The sequence below is a fragment of the Mustela erminea genome, chromosome 19 (assembly GCF_009829155.1).
Source record: "Mustela erminea isolate mMusErm1 chromosome 19, mMusErm1.Pri, whole genome shotgun sequence".
Lineage (NCBI taxonomy): Eukaryota > Metazoa > Chordata > Mammalia > Carnivora > Mustelidae > Mustela > Mustela erminea.
This window is the reverse complement of record NC_045632.1, coordinates 36,847,694-36,874,019: the sequence shown is the minus strand read 5'-3', so window position 1 is coordinate 36,874,019 and position 26,326 is coordinate 36,847,694. Positions and strand designations below refer to the sequence as shown.

Sequence of the window (26,326 nt, the reverse complement as noted above, 5' to 3'; positions counted from 1 at the left end):
GTGCCAGCGATAACTCCAGAAGTCACTTGACGACATTAAGATAAAACCTTATTACTGACAACTCTCTCTCTCTTTTTTTCCCCCTCTACTACATCTTGCATTTTAACATAAGACCTTCAGAGACATCCTTGTACTACCAGTCTCTCTACTCAGGGATAATGCTGAAGAAAGCAGACATTAATCTGAGTGAGAAAAGAAGTCCCATAGACACAAAGGTTCTCTAAGAAAACAATGAGAGCTGGGAAGGTGGGGTTGGAAAGGGGTCAGTTAAAACCAACCTTCCCAAATTATGCAAAAAATGAGAGCCTCGGACAATGAAGATGTGTTTTCTGAATAATAAAGCTGATACTTATTGTGCGGCAGTAAAATATACAAACAGGCCAGTTCAGCCTCTGTCTCACCTGAAGAAAATCTGCAAAGAGGACAAAATTGACAGGGTCACAGCCTCCCTCTTATCCGTGGTAGAAAGTACTGAAGGAAAAAGGGTAGAATGGCCCAATTCAAACGATAAAGCTCACAAGGGGAATTATCTTCCAAGGGGTAAAGAGTAAGCATGCAGCAAAAAAAAAGTAGGTGAGTTTAAGGGGAAATGCCCTCTTCCAGAGAGCAGAGAAATGAAAATGCACACAAACACACCCAGGAATTCTGGTAAACCTTATCACTTCCACACATTTGCTGGGAATCATGTGCTGGGTTATAATGAACAAATACGCACACAAAAACAATTCAAATACTGCAAAATATTCCTGACCAATTCCAGCACAGTAACTGATTTTACTAACACTTTAATTAAGGCATCTGAAATGATCTATTTCCTTTCTTATACTACCCAGTGTATACATTAAAGGAAATGCTGTATTTCTTTTTATTTTCATTTTATAAAACTTCTCTGGAATTCAGATCTGCACAGTATGCTCTTCATTACGGGAAAGTGTGTGTTATCCAGGTGGAAAGCCACATTCTTTTTTTTTTTTTTTTTAAAGATTTTATTTATTCATTTGACACAGAGAGATCACAAGTAGGCAGAGAGGCAGGCAGAGAGAGAGAGAGGAGGAAGCAGGCTCCCCGCGGAGCAGAGAACCCGATGCAGGACTCGATCCCAGGACCCTGAGATCATGACCTGAGCCGAAGACAGCGGCTTAACCCACTGAGCCACCCAGGCGCCCGGAAAGCCACATTCTACTGGTGTCTGATTTCTCACTCCACCCCAACACTCTCCTGTCTTTTGTGAAGAAATGCAAAAGAAAAATTTTATGTCATTGCTGTCAGGGTAACTGGAGAGTGTTTCTTAATGCCTATACTTGCAAAAAAGTGGTTTTCCATCATTTGCTTAAATCCCAACTTCAACACTACACAATGACCACCTATGAAGTTGTGTGTGTGTGTGTGTGTGTGTACATAAGTTTTGGAACTGGCAAATATATTTCTGCAAATGATTATTTACCAATAACAAAATGAGTAAGCAATGAATATCAATGGGAACATTAAAAGAATTCCTAAAAGTAATCCACACACCATCTTTTGTCGCCAATATGGAGTATTACAGACATTTAATAATATAATTTTATTATTAAAGGCATCACTCATTCAAATTATCTGAGTATAATGTTAGTATTACAATGTTGGAATCAGAGAAAAAATGATTTATTGGCATGATTCCAAAATCCATATAAATACCAGGCTCTCATTTACTCATTGCTTCACAGAACAATGATTTTTTTAGCTATATAGAGACAGACAGAGACAGAGAAGGAGAGCACGAGGGGAGGGGCAGAGGAAGGAGGAGAGAGAGAATCTTAAGTAGGCTCCGTACCCATGCACAGCCTGAAGCCGTGTTCCAACTCACTACTCTGAGATCATGTCCTGAGTCAAAATCGAGAGTCAGAGACTTAACTGAGCCACCCAGGTGTCCCTGAACAACCATTTTTTAAAAGCTTTATGAGTTTGGGGGTCCCTGGCTGGCTCAGTGAGTGAAAGGCTCTGCCTTTAGCTCAGGTTATGATCCCAGAGTCCTGGGATCGAGCCCCGCATGGGACTCTCTGCTCAGCAGGGAGCCTGCTTCCTCCTCTCTCTCTCTGCCTGCCTCTCTGCCTACTTGTGATCTCTGTCTGTCAAATAAATAAATAAATAAAATCTTAAAAAACAAAAAAGTTTTAGGAGTTAGAAGAACATAGTATACCAAGAAGACACAGTCCACACCAAGAGAATAATAGAAGAGGCAGTATCTAACTTCCTTTGGCCACAAATTAGGGTAGCCCCTGCCTAATCACTTTATATAGTGCCTCAATTATCAGAGCAATGTTATAAGGGAGATACTATTATTAATCTTAATTTACAGCTGAGAAAACTGAGGCATATACAGCTTAAATAGCTTAGTAGGAATGAGCAGAGATAGGATCTGAACAAAAACTATCTCAGGAACTCTCAATCACCATGCCCTAGTGCACTGGTAACAGATCTAAAATATTTCACGGACTTTTAATATATTGAGCTAAACCATAGAAAACAGAGATGGCCAAATATCTTAGCACAGCTGCCTTCACTATGTAGTTAGAAACCCTCTTTCTGGCATCTAATTTAAAATGTATAATTTCTTGTGCAATGCACTCTGTTGGTGGCACGGGTTGTGCATAGTTATATGAGGAGTCTTGGCAGGACAAGGCTGTGTAGATTGTCTGGGACTCATACATAATTACAGTGATGGAGGCTCGAGCTGCTCTTCAATGCACCCCATGCTCACCTCCAAATATGTTGATCATCAACTTACCAGCTGTGGCAATTATTTGATATACTTTTTTTAATACTTAAAAGAATTGTATTTGTTTGAGATATTCCTGTTATCTGGATTTTTTAAACCTTTAGGGGCACCTGGGTGGCTCAGCGGGTTAAGCCTCTGCCTTTGGCTCAGGTTATGATCCCAGGGTCCTGGGATGGGGCCCCACGTTGGGCTCTAGCCCGACATTGCTCAGCCGAGAGCCTGCTTCCCCCCCTCTCTCTGCCTGCCTCTCTGCCTACTTGTGATCTCTCTGTCAAATAAATAAAATCTTAAAAAAAAAATTAAACCTTTAATATGGCATCTGCTATAGTATGAGACCTCCAGGATAATCACATACTAATTAAATGTCTCTTTCTTCCTATTACCCATTTTAACACTCTGTAGGGAAAGCATGATCTAGATACAAGATTGACTTTCATTTTCTAGATTTTTTTTTTTTTTTTTTAAATCAACCTACACAAAGAAAACAAAAGCAGCAGCAGCAGAAGCAGAATCAGAGGGAGAAGAATGAGGACAGGGAAGAAGAAGAGAGGGTGATGGAGGAGGAGGAACTACTTTTCATAATTTATTCATTAAGCTCCTAATAGCAAAGAACAGACTGATCAATGAAGTTCATATTTCATATGCATCCAACAAATGCTAAGCATTCTTTAGAATTCAGTGATACACGACGTCTTCCGTGAAGATTTCCGTGACAATTCCCATCCATCCAGGAATGATGATCACTGCCTCGTACTTACTTCCTCGAGAACGCTCACACTACTCTGTAAGTTTGTTGGCTCCCTTTCCCACCACGCTGTGAACTCCTTGGGGGCACTAGATGTGTCTTACTTATCCTTATATATACTCTTTGTTCCACCTCAAGGATTTGGCAAGTTATTGTAGCTCAAGAAATGATTGTTTAACTAAAAGATGTAAATCAGCATCCTGTAGATAGTCTAAATGTTTCAAAATGTTTTCCATAAAACATTCTCCTGAAATTTTACCTTTGTGAGGTGTTGGAGGTTTGAAGGAAAGGCAAAAATAGGAAAAATTTAGAAAAATAATAATAAAAATAGGTATTTGTTGATTGAAATCTACCTGCCAGGTATTCTGCAAAGGGTTTCAAGAACTATCTCCATTTATTTTCCCAACAACTTCACGCAAAGAGAACATTTATTATATACACCTGATAGAACAGAAAACTGAGATGTACATCATTTCTCTGAGAAAGGATAGTCAGCTCAGAAGTTGTGAGACTGGGTATCAAACAGATCAGCCGTACTCCAAAACACACTCTCAGCTGGCATTTTTATTTCCTCCCTGGCAAATGGTGACCCTTTTGGTGCTTAAACCCAGCTAAGGAGCTTGAAATGCAGCCAAGGAAAGGCTCACTAAGCAAGACTGTAAAAAGACACTGGAGGTATGGAGGAGTAGAGCTGTACAGGGATGCCCACAAACCAGAAACTAGACCCACAAGCTGAGAGTAGAACCCATAAATAAATCTCTTCTTACTGCAGCAAGCATTCACTGTGCACCTCTGTGTTCCAAGTCAGTACTGGCCCCTGACACAAAGCCAAATGAGACACACTACAAGCCCTGGAGGGTCTCACAGTGTAATAGATTTTTACTCCACAGCGTCACTGTACAATATGTTAGCCACTGGCTACATATGGCTACTTAATTTAAACTGTAATTAAAATTAAATAAAACTGAAAATTCTGGCCCTTTATCCCTCTCATCACATTTCAAATGCTCAACATCCACGTGTGGCTAGTTGTTACACAGGACAGAGTAGATATACAGTATTTCATGCACTGCAGAAAATTGTATCGGACATGATTGCTCTCGACAACTTATCTTGCTCTGGTAGCAAGGAGGCAAATGCCAACTATGCCTCTTTGGGCAGGATATTTAGCCTCTCTATACCACAGTTTCTAATCTCTCTACCAAAGGAATATAATTACAATGCTTGCCTTTGAGGGCATTATAAGAATTATTTTCACTAGTTCACATAAACATTTGGAGCACCCACTTAGTTGGTATGTGCCCAATAAATATTAGGCTTTAAAATTATTGTCCTAGAGGTCACTAATGATGTTATTTATAATCTTGCAAAACGCATGATAAACCCTGAGAAAAGAGTGTCCCCTTTCCATTTCACAAATGAGAAGGATAAATTTTATGAGAAATTACCCAGACAAATCAGATTCACCTGAGTGGGACACTGAATGCACAACTCATGCAAACTTGTGCTCTTGCACACGCTTGACCACTATGGCACAGATCTTCTGGCATTTACATGCTAAATCTATTAATGTATGTTATGACATGTATGATATAATAAACATTGTATAAGTAAAGTAAAACATATGTGATAAATAATAATTATACAAAAAAGCATACTAGCAAAAGATACTACTTATCAAGAATCAAGAGTTATTTAAACTGGGCTTGGCTGTAATACAGATAATTCAAAGAAATTTTGCCATCCATACCTTTTTTTTTTTTTAATTTTATTTATTTGACAGAGAGATCGCAAGCAGGCAGAGAGGCAGACAGAGAGAGAGGGGGAAGCAGGCTCCCCACTGAGCAGAGAGCCCCATGCAAGGCTTGATCCCAGGACCCTGAGATCATGACCTGAGCCGAAGGCAGCGGCTCAACCCACTGAGCCACCCAGGCACCCCCACCATCCATACCTTTTCAACTGCATTTGGAAGTTAATAGGCTGGTTTCACTCAGGACATAAACATATCTAGAGTATATCTAGATATCTGGGTTAGAGTCTTCACAATGGAAGGTACTGGAAGGGAATAGTAGAGTCCCAGTGGGTCTTCCATAGAACACTGGAGACATTGGGTAAATAAGACAGATGCCATGGATCCACTCTGCATTCATCTTAAAGCCATTCATTGAGTATGATGTTGAGTATACTATACTCATTTATAGGTTGAACAGCTGAAATTCACATACCGATATATATTTATAAATATTGCTTAATTAATATACTGCATTTGAAAGAATTTTGCTACCAGAACTGCTATACATACATTATTCATTCAAGTGAAATTTTGTTTGATCCTCATAGAAAATTAGATACTACTCTAAAACTGATAACTAACCTTCTCACATGCATAATAATGAAAATAGTGAGGAATTATTGTGTGCTTATTCTATTCCTAGGACTTTAGATTGTATTATATAAAATCCATGTAGAAACAACAAATGCAAAACAAAAACCGTTAATAGATAGGTTTGATTCTGCTACTTGCTAGCTAGGTTAACATGAGTACATTATTCAATCTTCCTGAGGCTCTGCCTTCTTATTGGGATAATTCCACCTACTTCTATATTTTTAGTGAGGATTAAAGTAGGTAATGAATATGAAGCACTAAGTATATTGTACATCCTATATCACTTAATAATTAAAAACTAAAATTTCAAAGGATGGTATAAAACATGCCTCTCACAAAAATCATATAAAATAGGTATTATTGTTTCTTATTTGCCAGTGAGGAACTGAGGATCACAAATCTAAAAGAGCAAATCCAAGCTCAACGCTGTCAAAATGAAACCTGGTGAAATTAACCATTTACCTCTAGATCTGGCACATACCTTCCATTGTCCTTAAAATAATACTACATGTTGCCGTGAGGCAATTTTTTTTAAATGTTAATGTAATGCTGAGAAACAGGATATATAAATTCAAAATGTCTACAGGCAAGGAGTGAAAAAAACATGGGAAAAAATTCCATATCCTGGTGACCCATATTTTGTATCTCTAGCTTGGATCTTCCCCATGGATTCCAGCCTTGAACCCAAATACTCTCATGACACCAAGGCTCAAATGTCTGATAATTCCCTAAAAATTAATATCCCCCAAACTGTGGAGAGCCATGCAGCAGGAGCAAGGAGTCATGTACTAAGCAAGGCATGAGAGGCCAAGGCTGTAGATAGTTTGCCTAAGGAATGCGAGCAGATGCAGGGAGTCACGCACTAAGCAAGGCCAGAAGAGTGGGAGGAGTGAGAGATTAACCCAAGGACTGTGAGTGCATTCGCGGGTGACGTTTGATAGATACCAGGAGTCAAGGGAAAGGCGCATGATCTGTAGAACAAAGAAAACCTATGGAGTCACATACGTGCTCACGAGCACGATGCGTGCACATAGATAGTCCTTCTGATTGGTAGTTTTGTTAGTCGTGGTATACTCTGATTGGATATAGTTCGCACTTGGTGGAGATATACTTGGGGGTCTTAGACTGGGGGGGGTCCCCGGCTGAAGATTGTGAATAAAGAAGTTTGCCACTCACCTCGCCTACGGGTCGTTCTTGCGGGTCGAGAGCGACAACTGGTGCCGAAAACCCGGGGACCGAGACGCCGGACGTGGAGCGAGGATTGGGGTAAGAGCAACGATAAGGAAAGTGTGCACCCATTTCTGTCTTTGGACAGGGAAGGTTCTCTGGGGACGATCATAGACAAAGCTATTTAGGCTCCTCAGGGACTATAGTAACGAAAGATTTCCAGGATGGGAAACGAACTTGCTAGATATAGGATAGAGGGCCCCTTAAGAGACATCCTTAAGGCAAACGGCACTCCTATGAAGTCAAAGACAGCTCGTGACTTCTTAAAAGAGGTAGGGGAGATTGCCCCCTGGTTTATAGAAGAAGGGCTCCTAAATGTGCCACAATGGGAACACCTGGGCGAGGACTTAAAACTCTGCCCCTCTACATCCCCGGGGACTCTCACCGTGTGGTCCCCGGTGAAAGTATGTTTGCATTCCCCCCGAGAGCCCCTGCAGCGAGCAGTACTACAGGGAGGGGAAGTTTTTTTGCAAGTGAAAGAAGAATCCCGTAAGGGCTCCTCCCGAGACTCTGACTCCGAAAGCGAAAGCTCAGAAGGGATGTCAGAAAGCGAGTTGCAGGAGCTAGGAAAGATAGAGGCAAACAACAAGAAGGAGGAATCTCCCGGTCTCCAGACAGACTTGGAAGCCATGAGGCAACGATTTGAGGATAAAGAGGCGGAATTGCAAAAAGCATTAGGAGAGTTAAGAGTGCAGGGAGAAGTAATGGCGCAGCTGAGAGCAGGGGCGGAAGCCGCAGTTGTAGCGCAATCGAAATTAAAAACGAAAGTTACGCCGCTTCCACATTCTAGCTCCACGGCGCCACCCCATGAGTGGCCCCCGCCTTATAAGCCCAGCTGCACCAAGACGTGCTATTGTTCGGGCTGCGCCGCGGAGAATTGGAGAGAGGTCCTTGGCCCGGGAAAAGGCTTTTTTCCAGTGTTAGAAGATCAGAATCAGCAGAGGTACCACCAGCCACTAGATTTTAAGTTGGTAAAGCAGCTGAAGGAGGCAGTTACCGGCTATGCGCCCCAGGCAGCCTTTACGGTCTCCCTTGTGGAGTCGCTGGGAGCACTCTACCTCGCTCCCGAGGATTGGGCCAACTTGACCAGGGCGATATTAAGTGGAGGACAATATCTAGAATGGAAAATCCAAAATCAGGACAATTGTCTGGACACAGCACGGAGAAATGCAGCCGCGGGTAACCCGCAATGGAATTTGGAAATGCTGACAGGCACGGGGCCATATCTCGGGGCCCAAGTGCAGAGTACATACCCCCCTGCGGTGTATTAACAGATAGCCACGGCGGCCCTCAGGGCTTAAAAGACTCTGAGAGGGGCAGGAGACTTGCAAGGCCAATTATCCAAACCCAACCCGGTGCTTGGGTGGCACCGAGGTTCCCTTTGTGTTTTCCCACAGGATGTGCCTGCTCCACTCTGGGTGCCGGAACGTCTCACCAGGCTGGTGGCCGTGGAACCTGTGGAGGATGCTGCTAATGATGATGATAGCAACGACGACCGTCCTGCAACCTGTCCCCGTGAAGGCGGAGTCAATTCAACTGTGGCCGAGACAAGAGACTGCCCAGCTTCAAGCCCTTCTTCAGATGGCTCAGCATAGAGTGCAATCTTCTCACCCTAACTCATGTTTGTTACTGACGCTTATTTTAATGCAAGCTTGCTAATAGCTTTATGAGCCCTCTTCCTGTCTCATTTCCCCTCTCTGACACATGCATGGTATGTTATAGGATCTATTATAGGTGTGCCAGTAGTGGTTGTTATTTTTATGTGCCTTTTACCGTGTGCGTCTAAAATTATACTTGTAGAAGTTTACAAGTTGAGAGCCATCATGCGTAAACAACAGCAGGTCCATCGTGGGAAGCTCAAAGAGCGACCTTAATCGCCACATAGGTGCCCTCTGACCCTGGTATTATAGAAAGTGTTTGACATTATTCCTCCTCAGGCTAGAAAAACAAACAAGCCTAATGAGAGTGACTCTGATGCTCTTAAAGCTGTTGCTGCTAAAACACATGGCAGACTTGGCCATGGTGGCTCCAGAGACTAGCCATTCCCCCTCAAAATTATAGCTGGCAATGCTGGGTCGGTAGCCAAAGACGGGTAAGACTGATCCCTCACCATAGCAACCTAAGACAGGGGCTCCTCGGCTAGGGGGAGTACCCGATGACGGGTAAGCATATGTGCAGAGGATTGGCGACCTAAGACAGGCACGATCCCTGCCATATAAAAATACAAAAAGGGGGAGCTGTGGAGAGCCATGCAGCAGGAGCAAGGAGTCATGTACTAAGCAAGGCATGAGAGGCCAAGGCTGTAGATAGTTTGCCTAAGGAATGCGAGCAGATGCAGGGAGTCACGCACTAAGCAAGGCCAGAAGAGTGGGAGGAGTGAGAGATTAACCCAAGGACTGTGAGTGCATTCGCGGGTGACGTTTGATAGATACCAGGAGTCAAGGGAAAGGCGCATGATCTGTAGAACAAAGAAAACCTATGGAGTCACATACGTGCTCACGAGCACGATGCGTGCACATAGATAGTCCTTCTGATTGGTAGTTTTGTTAGTCGTGGTATACTCTGATTGGATATAGTTCGCACTTGGTGGAGATATACTTGGGGGTCTTAGACTGGGGGGGGTCCCCGGCTGAAGATTGTGAATAAAGAAGTTTGCCACTCACCTCGCCTACGGGTCGTTCTTGCGGGTCGAGAGCGACACCAAACCAAATTCTTGATCTTACTATTTCTAATTTCCACCTGCGTTGTCTTTTTCTCTACCTGGAAATTTCACCCCCCAGTTGCTCAACCCAAAGCCCTTGAGTTACTCATGATTTCCTGCCTTCTCTTATATCCCGTATTTAATCACATCATAATGTATCAGGAACCCAGTCGCTCCCCAATTCCTAAATCTTCTACTTATCCTTTTTAAAGACTTGATTTATTTATTTATTTATTTATTTATTTGTCTGAGAGAGAGCATGTAAGAGTGATGTGGAGCGGGGGAAGGAGAGAAAGAGTCTCTATCAGGCTATCCAATGAGCACAGAGCCCAACGTGGGGTCCAACTCAAAACCCTGAGATCCTGACCTGAGCCAAAACCAGCAGACTTAAAGACTGAGTCACCCAGGGGCCCCTCCCTACTCCTCTCTTAATCCCTTCCCAGCACAGAATCAGAATGATTCTTCCAACTCTTTAAAAGAAAAAGTCAACGCCCTGAGAACAATCTGAAAGATCACCTGTCTTCTGAATACTTACGCTCCTTTCATTAACTCTCTACCTTCGAATCACAGGACGGAGCCCTGCTCACTTAACTACACTCATCTCTTTGTTCTGTCAATACTAGAGGCATGGTCCCATGCAGGATTATGCACTGCTTGTTGCTTCTTCTGCCTTCCATAGTCTCCTCATCCAGCCGGAAGGTCAAAATTACACCTTCTTTACGTCTTTGTTCACAATCTCTCACTCAGCTTTTCTCCTGCCGTCCTATTTAAAATCACAGTGCTGGGGTGCCTGGGTGGCTCAGTGGGTTAAAGCCTCTGCCTTCATGTCAGGTCATGATCCCAGGGTCCTGGGATCGAGCCCCATGTCAGGCTCTCTACTCAGCAGGGAGCCTGCTTCCTCCTCTCTCTCTGCCTGCCTTTCTGTCTACTTGTGGTCTCTGTCAAATAAATAAATAAAAATCTTTAAAAAAATAAATAAAATAAAATCACAGTCCTTTCTACCCATACACACACTCCTTATTCCTCTTCTCATTCTTATTTTTCCATAGAGAGAGAGATAAATATCACCCTCTGAGGAACAGGGCAAGACAGGAAAGGAAACAGCATGAGATCTATTCTCTTTTCCCCATTAAGAAATTGTAATCTCCATGAGAGCCCAAATTCATATGTTTTATTAATTTCTTTATCCACAATACCAAGAATAATGGCTCAAACATTACAGGGGTTTAATAAGTATTTCATGAATGAATGAGTGAATACACAAGGCAAAAAGTTGTTATAGTGGTAGAGTGCTATTTTATGCTCCTTATTTTTCTCTTTTTTAATATGAGCAATAATTCTTTATATTTTAAATGTCATGGTTTCGTAAATGATAGATTTTTTTGAGTTTCCATCATTGTGCCTATGCCTATAATACTTCATTTCTGTTTCCTGTCTTGATTTTGGAGCTCTGCTTTTGGCAAGCAATGGAAGAATCTAAAAATGTCCATTGTTTGAAAACAAACATGTAATGATAAACGTAGTACTAGTTCATGATTTACTCGCAGTGGTAGTAACAAGAGCAAAGCAATCATTCATTGAGAACCTTTTATGAATTTTGGATCCTGGCTGATCTTCTACTTGTGTTGGTTTATGTGACACTCAGAAAAAATCCTATGAAATGTCCATTATTAACAAGAGATGCAAAGTGAGGTGCAGAGATCCTAGATAATTGGCTATGGTTATGGAATTAGTAATTGAGAAGTTGGAATGTTAACACTAACAAGACCTTATCTATGCAGTTCACAGCATCTTTATGTCCAAACATTAAAGTACAGTATATTGAAAACAATTTAATTTGCTCAATACAAACTTGTTAACACAATTGACTATCATATGGATTGAACATAATCAAAAGAATTACAGTTTCCCTATATACTTACTAGAGTAAGGTTTTAAAAGTAATTCATGGCTCTCAAGTGAACTCCCCTGTTTGAGCCAAAGTATCTTATTCTTTGCCTGCACGTATTTTCTGCTGCTGCTACAAGTCTTGTAGGATAAGCAAGCGACTCTTTACACTGCCTTTCTTTCTGGAGAGAGAGAGAGAGAAACTCTGAAACATGAAACTCCTTCAGAAGTAATCAAACTGGCTTAAGTGGAAATGATATTAATTGAGCACCTATTGTGTGCCAAACCTTGTATAAAGTACCTGTGTAGGTTTTACAGCATGTCTTTGGCGGGGGGGGGGTGGAATCACTGATGTCCATATTATTCCCACATAAAATTTTTTTTTGGCAGGAGCACTGTGTTGGAAGAGTTTAAATACTTATTCAAAATCAACTGCCTAGAGGCACCTGGGTGGCTTAATCGGTTAAGTGTCTGCCTTCAGCTCAAGTCATGAGTCCTGGGATTGAGCCCCACATTGGGCTCCTCTCTCCCTCTCCCTTCTTTTCCCTCCCTCTTCTTCCCTTTTCCTCTCTCCTTCACCCTACCTCTCCCTCTCTCCCTCTGAAATAAATTATTAAAAAAAAAAATCAACTGCTTACTTGTCTCATTTTCAAAATTGTGAGCCTTCAGGTTCAAGTCTACAAATGAAAGGGGAATGCTAATGCTAAGAACACTGTTTACTGGTATGTAATGTACTCTTTCCCCTTCCTCTAATCATACTACAATAACACTTCTTCTAAGGTTCTGGAAGGATAGGAAACCTTGTAAAAGTAATAGTGGTGAAACTCTCCTCTTGCTGATCAAATACTTAACATTTGCTTAATAATGATAAACTTTCCATTAAATTTCAATTTATCAAGTGTGCCATGCCAAAGTTCTTTAAAACAGAAGCTAAGGCCAAGAAGGAGTAACGGGACAGATTTATCATTTCACTAAAAATAAAAACAATGAACAAAGTCAATGAAGTACTTTTTTCCAGCCATGCACATAGGGTAGCACAGGACAGTGATCTATGAAAGAGGTGAACTCTATGATTATCCCCAGGTTATGGCCTAGTGAGGGATTTCAGATGCAGTACTGTGAAGGACCCAGTCAGAGCCCACCAATGCCACTAAGCTGAGAACATGGAGATCGGAGTCAGGTGTATGGTGTGAGGCCTAAAATTAAGATCCAATATTATGTACTGCCTTTATATCTGGTGAAACTGAGAGGTTCTCAAATGGTATAGCCACAAGTTCACCTCCTACTTCTGCACTCATCGATGAGATCTCCTAGCCAAACCACCTTCAGGCTCACAGTGGAATAGTGGGTTCCACTGACAGCTCCTGGAATTAGCCAACAAACCAATTATATTTTCTCATAGGAACGAGGGGGTCACCACACCCTCTCAGTACTACAAAGCCTGCTTCCCATAGCCTCTGGTTGTTCACTGCTCCCAGGAGCCACCTCTGTAAGGCCCTGTATGGTGTGCTCCATCCCCTCCTCCAGACTGTGAATATGTGAATATATATGACTATTAACACATGTGACTATGGTCAGTCTCCTCTGTCCAATGTTGGGTGACACAGGTTTGGTTAACCTCAAAGGTCTAGGGTGAAAATCCCTTCCTCACCAATGGGGTAAATAGGAGGTAATTAAAAGCAGGAGGCCAAGATGGGAAAGGTTTTCAGATCACTGTACAGGAGAGAAGTAATTTTACACAGAAGAAAAGCAATGGGAATCTTGGAGCATTTCTCAATCTTTGCCTCATCAATGATAAACATACATATAGGCAAGACTACTTGAGAGCAGAAAAAGAATCATGCAACCAGAAAGTTAAATCCTCACAATTCACAGGAAATCAGAATATTTAGAAAACTCCATAGTATCTCAGTAGGAGGGCAAAATTAGATATAGGTCAGTCTAATCTAAAGATACTTATCATATAACCTAAAAGCAAACTCAAAAGAGTATCTTTCCAGGTAATTTAACTGTTTTCTAGCATAAAGTTCAAGAATATTTAAAGATATACAGAAGTATCCAGTAACAACAAATTTAAAGATCATAGTGTACGATACTTCATTAATAACTGCCAGTTAAACAAAGAATCAGGAAGATCTGATCCTTAAAGAGGAAAAAAAAAAAAAAAGGCAATGAAAAGAGACCAAGAAACAACCAGATACATGCATACGTCCTTTTATCTCACTTCACAAATAATTGCATTTTTTACAAATCAAAGGTTTGGGGCAATGTTCCATCAAGTAAATCTGTTGGCACCATTTTTCCAACAGTGTTCATTCATTTCAATTCTTTGTGTCACATTTTGGTAATTCTCACAATATTTTAAACTTTTTCATCACTACATTTGTTATGGTGATTTGTGATCTGTGATTATGACTTCCTGGAATGGCTACATTTATATTATATTTATTTATATTATTTTATAATTTTAAGTATTTTGCATTAAAGCATTTTAACTTAATTTTTAAATATGTACACTTTCTTTAAGACACAATGCTATTGCACACTTAACAGGTTACAGTATAGTATAAACACAACTTTTATATGCATTGCGAACCAAATTTTATTTGACTCACTTTACTGTGATTCACTTTTTCAAGGTATTCTGAAACTGAACTTGAAATACGTCCAACGTATGCCTATAGAATTACTACACAAGGACATTAAAGATGTTATGATCAAACTCCTGTTATGTTCAAGAAGAAACGGGAAACATTAAAAATGTTAAATAGCAACATAAATATGCAAAACAAACTAAGCTTCTAGACCTGAAAACTATAGTGTCTGCCTTGAAAAACACAGTGGTTTTCAATGACAGAGTAGATGCTTCAGGAGAAAAGATTTATGAACCTAAAGACATAGCAATAGAATCCAGGCAAAATGCAACAGAGAGGAAAAAGACAAAAAACAAAAAAATAAAGAATATATCTTCAGTGAGCTATGGGATAACTACAAGTGGACTACTACCTGTGTAACTGGAGTCAAAGGAAAATAAATCAGGGCAGGATAATACAAGTAAATAAAACAAAAATTTAAAAAACACATTTCAGGAAATAATGACTGCTGTTCTTCCAAATTTAATGAAAACCATAAGCCCACAGATCCAATAAGCTTGATAAATCCCAAGTACAGGAAACATGAAGAAAACAATGCAATAGCATATCTTAAGCCAACTGTTCAGTTACTATAACAAAGGGAAAGTCTTGGAAGTAACTACAGAAAAGTAGATTTTTTTTAAACTTTCTTTTTTAAGATTTTATTTATTTCTTGACATTAGTAGGCAGAGAGACAGGGAGGAGCAGCACCCCACCAAACAGAGAGCCCGATGTGGGGCTTGATCCCAGGACCCTGAGATCATGACCTGAGCTGAAGGCACAGGCTTAACCCGCTGAGCCACCCAGGCACCGCAAAAGTAGTAGATTTTGAACAAAAGAATGAAGAATGTTAGATTTCTCACTGGAAACAATGCAAACCAGAACAGAACAACAATTCTACTAAAGAAAACGGTCAACCTAGAATTAACATAGAAAAATATGCCTCCAAAATGATGAAATAAAGACTTTCTCAGATATATAAAGCTAAAAGAATTCATCACCAGCAAGTCTATGCTGCAGGAAAATACTAAAGGAGTTCTTCATACAGAAGGAAAATTATAGCAGATGGAAATACATATCTACAGAAAGCAATTAAGGGCACCAAAAATTATAAATATGTGGTAATTGTGACATATTTTCCTTTTATTTTTTCCTTCTTTTTAATACCTATAAAAGGAATCAAATGTGTACAGTAAAAAGTAATAACTGTTTTGTAAGACCTATAACATAAAGTAACATGTATGACAATAATGTTACCAAAGTCAGCAGGGGGGAACAGAAGCATACAGGAAGTTATATAATATTACTTAAGTTAAACTTAAAGATGGTCAATGAGAAATGATGAAGACTTCTCAAAAGGACACAAAAGCATATTGATGGGACTCCCATTCTGAAAAACTCTGAGCATCTAAATAAATTATATTATAATCCATTAAATCAATTATGACTCCATGAATTCATACTGATGCAAAAAGTGGACAAAAGTAATTAGGGAAGGGAAAGTTCTTCTTTTATTTTATCCCTAGATTTCTTACTTTCCTGAAGTATAAGGCATTTTTTTTTAACCAATCATACACATGGATATTGTTCTGTAGACCCAGTCTATATTCCACTTTCTGTTAAAAATTGGTAAGCTAGTTCAATAATATGAAAGGCTCATTAAACTGCACAGACTACTTGATTGAAGGCATGAAACAAAACTTTATATATATTTGGAATTTTTCTTGTTATTGCTTTTATTGATTTAGAAACAAAATTTGATTTTTAATTTGCTTAGACTTTGTCTATATAGTTTACAATCTTTATGAAAATTCTGTTTTCATGATAGGCCTAGTCAGTTTTGAAATCCAAGGGGAAAAAAGCATATGATTTTGATAAACAGATAACTCAATTGACTCTTTAAACTTTTAAAATGCAGCTATGTGTTCAACATTAGTACTGAACTTGATCTATCTGGGAATTTTTGAATCCAGAAATAAATACTTATGTGTGAAACTCCCAGATATGTGTCCACTCCCTTCCCCCCATATTTGACAGTGATGTTTATTACTTCTCAACAAGAAAATGAAACTACTACTCTCTTAAGAATCAGCTACAGAAATAAGATAGAAAAAAATTTTTTAGTCTCTCTTGTTCTTTATAACAGCTTCCACATATATTGCAAAGATGGCTATTCCAGTAAAATAGAACAAAAACTTTGGACAATAGAGCCTTATTATTTAGGGCATATAATAAACTTCAGGTACACATATTTTGGAAAAAAATTAAAAAAATAAAAAACGCTATCAGAAAGTAAGTAACAGAACTCAGTTTCCTTCTAACCATCCCACTTATTGAGTGCCAAAAATGTGCCAAAAATGACTGCAGGTTCAAAATGTAAACTCCTTATATTCAAGTTTCATATGCTGACCATCACCATCTCACCTTACAAAAAATTCTAGTAACATTTTATGGTCAGAATTAAATATGGATTATTTTCTTAAATCTACAAAAATTGCTAAGTATAATTTAAGTATTAGACTAACAATAAATAGTAGAATTAAAGTAATTTGGAATGACTGCTGATAGAAGTTTTAATAAATACAGGTTCTGGGATTTATTTACACACAGCTCCTAGACATAACTTAGAAAATTATCTTCAAAGAATAAAAAAATAAATGAAAGCCTTAAGAAGAATAAAGTGATCTTTATTACCTCAGGAAAAGAAATTACCTGGTTTTCACCCTGGATATATTTTAATATGAAATGGCAGAAGGTGAAGACATACTGTTGTCTGAACCAAGAAGCTCAGGATTTTCAAGTTTAAAATTTATTACAAGTGGTTGCCACAAGACAACTCTAACTATATTATAGATAAAGGAAAGGAAAATTTATATTTTTTTAGTTGTTTACTATTAAATCACTGTATCTCTCCTTCATCAACAAAACACTCTGTGTTTTAAGGCCTTTTTAAAATTTTTTTTAAGATTTATTTATTTATTTGAGAGAGACAGGAAGACTGACAGAGGGGAGAGGAACAAGGAGACTCAGCACTGAGCACAGAGCCCATACTTAAGGCTTTTGTTTGTTTTTAACAGATTCAATTAACAATATGGTTAACTTAATCATAATAGTCCATACCAGCATGGCAGTACTGAACTTTTCCAGATAAAATAATCATAGACCTTGATAATCCTCAACATGCTCCTTTAAAAATTCAAACCTTCTAAGCCAAAAATATGATGTGAGTTATTTGGTTATTACACAGTAAACATGATCTCAAAATCTGAACATTACAATTAAAGGTAACAACAATAAAAAGAAATCCAGTAATCCAAAAGCCACAAGCTTGTCTCCAGGATGATTTCAAGAAGGATTAAAGTTAAAGACACACAAAGAGAACAGAGAGTATTAAAATATCAAGCTCCATCAGATGACATGAAGGAAGCTATATTAAAAACATGAAAAATCAAAATGTAAAAAGGTACTTGCCCCTTATTTAATAACATGGGAAATCATCCAAGTTATGAATAGTGCATTCACTTCTGGAGCCTAGCAAATCCTTTATTTATTTATCTGCTTATTTTGTTCATAGTAGCATAGACTTCTAAAACCTTCATGCCTGTAGAGATCTGGGTCAACAAGAGGACCAGGATGACTATGATGTGTGCACATACAACCTGATATACGCAAGGGGTAAGATCCCCAGTCTCACTTCCCCCAACGAACAAAACAGTGCACAGGACAGGGAGGGAACAGAGAGACCCAAAGAAGCCAGGGCAGAGCATGTGGGAAATGTCTTTGAAACACAGAATTACAGAAAGCTAATACTTGCTTGAGATAGTCCTCAGGCCATGCTTTCCATAACGAAGACAGAATCATCCAGATCAATGATACACAGGTGTGATTACCAAACAAGCACCCCACTGAGCACTGGGAGGCTGTGTGCAATAAATACATGAACATGAGACTTTATGTATATGTATGGGGTTCAGCCTAAGGGGAGGAGTTAGGTAGGACATTTGAATTTGGGTAGTTCTTGATTAAGCAAAATGCGAAGTTCTCAGGAACTGCGCTGAACCTGTTTTGTGTATCAGAAGAGGATTGGGGCATGAGCACTTATTTGGCCACCGAACTCCTTTTCAGGTGAATCCTCTGACCCAGCTGATGTTAATAACTCCATTTCTGTCTGGAGCTTTTATATCTGCTGTACTCTCTGAAACATCCTTTGTCCCAGATTTTTGTTAGAGTCGCTCAGGCTTCATTTCACGTATTTTCCCTCACCAACCTATCTAGAGACCCCGGAATCCTTCCCACCCCTAGGGCTCTAACGCATGACTCTGCTTCATTTAATTCGTAGTACTCATCACTAGGTAAAAATACCTCAAAAAGAAGTGCCTTCCCTGCTGAACTGATCTGCCCTCACTTACAAAGCAACCTCTTCGACTGCAGGAATTTTTATTAATTTATTAAAAGATGCTCTATACTCAACTCTTATTAGGTGACCAGTAAATGTTTATTGCACCGTATCAGTCAGAATTCAGGACAGTTTTTATTACAAAGTAACCTGCCCAGACTAGAACAGAAAAGATTTACAGAGATCCAATATGCCCAGATATGTAATGAGAACCATTTTACTCCATGTTAATCTGACAGTAAATATAGATAACAGACCACATGGGGGTATACAGCCAAGTTCCAAAACCATTATCTAATTCTTTCTTGCTAGGAAACTGAGAAGAACGGTGAGCCAATGTAGTTGAGAAAGTGGTGTCCAGATTGCACAATGAATACATTATCTCCGTGCTGGTCTGGTCTGTCTTCTCCTTTTTAACGTGTCCTCAAGTGCTGCACTGTCCTGATGTGTCCTACAACTTGGTTTCTTTCAGGCTTCAGAATCCTAGTTACTAGCATGACTTATGCCTGGTCTTCTAACTGATCACAGTATTCTTCCAGTTTGCTATGTTTATCGATTGATCACTATCGTGTTTGCTCAACTAACACACTTTGTCACCCACTACGATATATTCTCTTTTTCTAATCTAGTGATTTTCAACGCTACTTGCACATTAGAATCAACTGGGGAGCTTTTAACGGTAATACTGCCAAAGCCCCATTCTAGAGCATTAAATCAGAATTGGGGGGTGGGCATTGCTATGTCATTTTTGAAAGCTCCCAAGGCAACTGTAATGTGCAGCCAAGGTTTAGACCTAAGGCTTCAACCCAAGTGCCATGGCTCAGCATCTCCTTTCTCTCTCTCTCTCTCGGTCATGCTGCAGAGAGAGAGGTTTGTATTCTACTCCTCTGGTGGCAACTGCCATTCCCCAGGTAGATCTCAGCCAATAAGGAGTGCCCTACTATGAAAAGAAGTCGATACCATGCTATGTCATGTTTGTTCGAATATGTGTGTGTGTGTGTGTGTGTGTGTGTGTGTGTGTGTGTATATATAGCCTAACATCTGTCAAGATGGTTTCATAACAACTTATTAATACATCCATCTATCTACATATCTGTCCATAACTCTGGATCTTTTCAGACATGCTGGACTTCAGATGAGAATTACCTCACCTCCTTCCAGGTGAGACATTGTAGGGGAGGAAGCCTCTTCCAAAATGCTCCCAAAGGGGCACCTGAGTGGCTCAGTGGGTTAAGCCTCTCCCTTCAGCGCAGGTCATGATCTCAGGGTCCTGGGATGCAGGGAGCCTGCTTCTCTCCTCTTTCTGCCTGCTGCTCTGCCTACTTGTGATCCGTCTCTTTCCGTCAAATGAATAAATGAAATCTTTTAAAAAAGTATGCTCCCAGGAAATTTCTATAGATAAATTTGTGAAAGAGGCTTAAATGCTTCATTTTAACTGGAATAAACTCTGCCTAATACACACTTTAATGGGCAGATAATCTCTCACTGTAACCAGTCATCTTCCTATAACCTGTTTATTAAAAAAAAAAAAAAAAGAAAGTTTCTAGGCTGGGGACATTTCTTGTTATAAATCCCCCACTGTTATTAGTATATATAAATGTAAACTATTTTTAAACATATTATCATTGCTAACTTTAAAATTATATTCAGGATATACTGGAACATGTGACAATTGTAAAACAAAATGAAAGCAACTTAAAATAAATTTTGAAATAATGACACTAACAGAAAACTATTAAAATAATGAGGGCCGGAGGACAATTCCCAAATCCTACCTCCTTTCCCTGAGGAAAGCGCAGGGAAGTTCAGGGTATGTTTTCTGGGGCAGGGGGGTGGGGGGGGATGTCCTTATGCATTTACAAATACAAGTAAACACAAGGTCACTATATTGTGAACATAACTGGTTTGTTTTTGTTAACTCTTCCTCAGTTGTTATGTGTGTTCTCTATCATTCCAGTACCAAGATAGTGAGATGCCCCCTGCCTCTAGACCCTTACATAGCTCATTGTTGGAGCATTAATTCATGCCAAAACTCACAAGAAAACATAGCTTGAGATGAGATGCTGACGAAAAGCCCATTTACTTCTTCAGGTAATGCCTGAAGGTTTTTAACGGGACACAAATTGTTACGGTGATGGAGTCAGAGGTCAATCTGATCATGGAACAACACTGCAAGGAAAGTTCTCTGGAGCTAGAACTAAACAAACCATCTCATTAATAGTCCTACTTTGCTGTTTTCCAAGATCACACCCTGCTTTCTCTGTATTACTCCAGAGAGGAAGGAGAAAGATCTGAGTGATACACTGGAGGCAGAAGGAGTAGGAGAAAGGATATTCCAGAATTATTTACAGATATATGGATAGATAGATATATTAGTAAATTAGTAAGTTAGCACCAGAGGAGTAGAATACAAACATTATGATGTGAAATGTTGGGGTCTGGGAGTGAAAGTTCAAGAAAGAATTCTTGAGACAAGGCCTGGGCGGCTCAGTGGGTTAAAGCCTCTGCCTTGAGCTCAGGTCATGATCCCAGGGTCGTGGGATTGAGCCCCACATCGGGCTCTCTGCTCAGCGGGGAGCCTGCTTCCTCCTCTCTCTCTGCTTGCTTCTACTGCCTACTTGTGATCTCCGTTTGTCAAATATATAAAATCTTTTTAAAAAAAAAGTGTTTTGTGTTTTTGTTTTTGGTGTTTTTTGATTGTATTTATTTACTTGAGAGAGAGGGAAGGCGCAGAGGGGTAAGGGAAAGTCCTTAGCAGACTCTATGCACAGAGCTCCATCTCATGACCCGGAGATCACTACCTTAGCCAAAACCAAGAGTCAGAAGCTTAACTGACTGAACAACACAGCTGTCCTAAACAGGTGGTTTCACTAAAGCACGGGACAGGCCCCATGAGCAGAGAAGCTGCAGTGGAGTTGTGAGGAGTGACTGATTACAGATTTTCAAGTTGGGTGGGAGTTATGAGAGCCTAAGTCTCTAAGGGAATTTGGAGAAAGGTTTCCAGGACCTTGAGGGGCTAGCTATTATTAGGATAAGGTCATTTACTACTGTCTACAAAAACCTTGGTCATGAGACCCTTTAGATGCTATCAGCAGACCACGTTTGGAGGATAATTACTAACATATATCTTGGGGGAGGGGGTAGAAATAAAGGAAGCTTCCAAAGGGATTTCATATATTAAAGACAGCACAGGATCCTAGAGGTTGGGTTAATGCCAAGCTAAGGTTGCCTTTTCCTCCTGCAAAGTATTAACATGGAGATAATGGAGCTCCTTAAGGATGGTCACTCTGCCTGTCTCAAGTATTTATCAATGGGCTGTAAATTGTAAGGAAACGTAATTTTTTTCTTTATTTCTTTCGCCTTTGTTCTCCACATTACCATCCACATATAAAAGAACAGTTAACACTTATCAAAATGTGTAGGACCCTCGCCCAGCCATGCTGGCACCTTGATCGAGGGCTTCCCGCCTCTAGCACTTGACTGGGTTCAACCCGGGAACGAAAAAAGAACCTAAACTCCCGTCATACCACGGACAAACCAAATTTGCATCTGAAACTCCTCCGTGAAAGAAGGTCCACACAAAAGCAAGTACAAAAGCCTGAGGCACAATTTCACCGCAGACAGCCCACCCCACCCCCGCCCCAAGCCACCTAGAGTTGGAACTGAACTCAGAACCTGCAACTTCTCGCTGAATGCAAAGAGTTGGAATCCCACACCAGTTGCCCCAACTTTTAAGACTGGCAGCTGAGGGAAGAACCCCCCAAACATTTGACTTTGAAAACCAGGAGAGCTCCAGGCCACGAGACCCACAAAGCTCCGTAACAATCTGAGAACCGCGGACTCACCTGCCCCAGGGGCGGTGCAGGGGCAGCAGGTCCCCAGGCGTCCAGACTGTTCTGAAAGACGCTTATTTGCTTATCTGAAAGCATCTGCGGGAGGAGAGGAGGCCTGTAATTTAAGACTCATTCAAGGGATGCTGGTGGAAGGACACCAACTGCACTCTCTCCTCGTGCCAGGCTCTAGCGGCCGCCACCATCTTTATAACTCTGGGCCCCTCCCCCTGCCAGGTGCCATCCATCATCTACATACGGGCAATTCCTTCCTCCCTAAGATGTCATTAGCTGAAAGGTTGACTGTTAGGCATAAATTACACTACAAAGGAAAACCTCCTCTCAGTGGACTAAAGCTTTGAGACTTCATAGACTGTTCTTAAAACTGGTTACACGCTTGGGGTCCCAGGGTGGCTCAGTGGGTTGGGCCTCTGCCTTCGGCTGAGGTCGGGGGTCCTGGGATGGAGCCCCACATCAGGCTCTCTGCTCAGAGAGCCTGCTACACCCCACCCCTCTCTCCGCTTGCCCCTCTGTCTGTTTGTGATCTCTGTCAAATAAATAAAATATTTAAAAAAAAAACAAAAACAAAACAAAACCAGTTACATTATTAAGTCTGAACAGACTGAAGAAAAGGCTTAAATATTTATAATAATCATTAGCAGGGGTGCCTGGGTGACTCAGTTCCTTAAGCGTCTGACTCTCCATTCTGGCTCAGTCCCTGATCTCAGGTTAGGGAGATCAAGCACTGCCCCTGAGTCTGTGCAAAATGGGGAAAATCTAGTTGAAGAGCCTCTCCTCTCCTTCTGTCCCTACTTACACCACCCACCCCCCAAGCCTACCCACCCCCAAGCTGATGCATACAAGTGCTTGCCCAGGCATCCATGCTCTCTCTCCCTCTCTCTCAAATAAATCTTAAAAAAAAAAAAGAAAAAAAAAGTAATAATTTCTGTATGTTCTTCCAGGAGAACATAGTTTGCTTACTATTTTAAATCGAAGTTTAGAAACTATAAATGTGTATTTAGCACAGGTCTTCCCATTTTTCTGGTTCACTGGATTATCTAGGAAAGACCCACAGAATGTTTTCCAAAATGTTCTGGAGAATGACCGATTCATATTCTTGTCACTTTGAAAAAATTGGCCTCATTGATGGAGCAGTCTCTTGTATCCTTGGTCAGCACTTGATGTGATGATTCCTAAAACATGAGCCTTCCTGGCTCCCTCAGCTTGTTCCAGTCCGGCCCTGCCCATTGCTCTCTGTGGCAACTTCCAGGACTTTTTTTTTTAAAGATTTTATTTATTTATTTGACAGACAGAGATCACAAGCAGGCAGAGAAGCAGGCAGAGAGAGAGAGAGGGAAGCAGGCTCCCTGCTGAGCAGAGAGCCCGATGCAGGACTCGATCCCAGGACCCTGAGATCATGACCTGAGCCAAAGGCAGCAGCTTAACCCACTGAGCCACCCAGGCACCCCTTCCAGGACTTTTGATTCAAAAAAACCTTTCTCTGAGGCAGGAGTTTCTATTTGTCTAGAATGCAAACTTAAATAAAATATTTTGTGCTGAAAAGAAAAAAAAAAAGTCTTCTCCAGCATGTTGGGCACATCACCCAGCCTCTCTCTCCTGGCCCACCTCCCCGTACACGGACCCCAGTCCTGCCCTCTTCCTACTTTTGTCCTCCTCCAACTTGTCTTCTATGCCATTCTACTTAGTACACCTCTCTTCCCCATACCTATCACCCTTTGCCCCAGCCCAAGTTCCCCATACCTCTGGCCCTGTCCTCTCTACAGTGAGGGGCAGTACACGGCCACCATTCCCATCGAGCATCCAGTGGGTTTGAATCCTACTGAAGAGCTTCTGCATCAGGTCAATCAACAATCCTATAGAAGTTCCAGACCTATATTCACAGCATGGACAGGGACTTTACGGCATCATGATCCAGGCCACTGGATGCTGATCAACTAACATCAGACGAGTCTGTGACACCTGCCTCAACGGCCTGGTGCAGCCACTATTTCAATCACATTGAAATAGTGGCTGTACTGTGATTCATCACAGAGTCAGTGGTCATCATTAAGAAGCTGCTGCAGATGCAGCCAGCACAGCCTGAGGATGTCAGAAGTTGGCAAAGCTCACATTAACACCTAGGCGCTCCTGGCCTGAGCCAGCATCCTGTGGCTCATTGGGGAATACAGTGAGCATGTCTCCAATATTCACCTGATGTCCTGGGAAAAATGGCCAAGTTCCTCACAGCAGAGCAAGACATCCACAAACTCCAGGTTATCAACCTGAGCCAAGCTCTACCTGACCAAACCCAAGCAGACCAAACTGTTGACCCAGTATACACTAAATCTTTTCAAGTCCCACCAGAACTGTGATATCTGTGACCTGTCACCTGGCAGCTTATCCTCTCTTCAGAGTAGGGTAGAGCCCTCAGCCACCATGCCAAGAAGCTCTTCTTGGCACCCAAACCAGCCCCAGGCTTGGAGTCATCTTCAAAGACCAGACCACTTCCAGCTGGACTCATTATCCCACCCATTAAATGCCAAGGCCACAGGCTACCTACAGCTCCCACACTGGCCAGAGGAAGCTCCAGACACATCTGCGTGCAATGTGGAGGTACCTGAATGGACCAAGTGCTCAAACAGAGAGAAGAGGGAGAAGAGGAGGAGTCAGGCCCCACAGAGGCCACAAAGAGACTCCCAGAGTCCAAGAGTGAGTCAGTCAGTGAGAGGGCAGCAGCCAGAGCAGCCAAAGACTCCAGCAGTGAGTCTAATAATGAAGACCACGATGAGGGTGAATAGAAAGGAAAAGGAGGGAGAGTGAATACAATGAGGAGGAAGAGGAAAAGAGGAAGATGAAGAAGGTGCCAGAAGGACAAGGAGAAGGCTTGTCTTTGGATGAGGGCAGAGATTCCAGCTGTAGCTCATCAGAGTTCGAGATGATATTTGAACCCAAGGAGGGTCAGGAGGAATCTGGCTCCTGAGAAGAAGGAGGAGAAGGAGAAGAAAAACCTCCCAGTGGATTATGGACAGCCAAAGAAATGTCTTTGTTTGATCCAGAGAACTTCCCCCCTCCTACTGTCCACCTTGTGTCCCCCACCATGGCTGTGTTCACCTGCCTGGCTACTGACATGGGAGGTGTGATAGTCACAGACTCTTCCCTGATGCCCTTGCTGCTGAATTCACTGTCAGGGATTGGAAGGCAGGAGCAGCTGCACCCTGTAGCTGGTGAGGAGCCGGCCGTGGACTAGCATAGTATCTGTGCATACCCATTGCTCTAAGAACTCCCATATCCCCATCAAGGGCCTGCATGTGGTCACCCTTAAACTATCTGCTGGCATTAGCATCCTGAAATTGAGTCCCTAGCATCCAAAGAATCTGTCACTGCTTCATGGGCATTAATTTCTGTGACTCAACCTAGGTGCTCAACTTCCAGCTGTGAATCCAAACCCAACAGTTCCACATCTCCATTCAGCCACCCAATGAGTAGTGGCCCCTGTGTTCATGAGTGGGAATGAGTTCACGAAGATACGGGGAAAGCAGATGGACATGAATGAAAGCAGAGAAGCTGAAACTGCCAGATACCTGTTGGAAGTGACCACACGGTGGTACAAAAGTGCCTGCGTGGATAATGTCCTTTGTGGGACATCTGCCAAGTACAGGTTTGAAGGGAGGAAGGGAGGATGCAGACTAGTGAGAGCTTTGTCCTGCTGACCCTGGACACCCTGCCTGCTGGAGCTGCCTAGCTGACAGTCAACAGCTGTTAG

The 26,326-nt window shown here is 41.3% G+C and overlaps 1 pseudogene; it reads left to right on the top strand.

Annotated features, from left to right (window-relative positions):
* Positions 1-314: 314 nt before the first annotated feature.
* Positions 315-26,326, top strand: LOC116578857 (annotated as a pseudogene).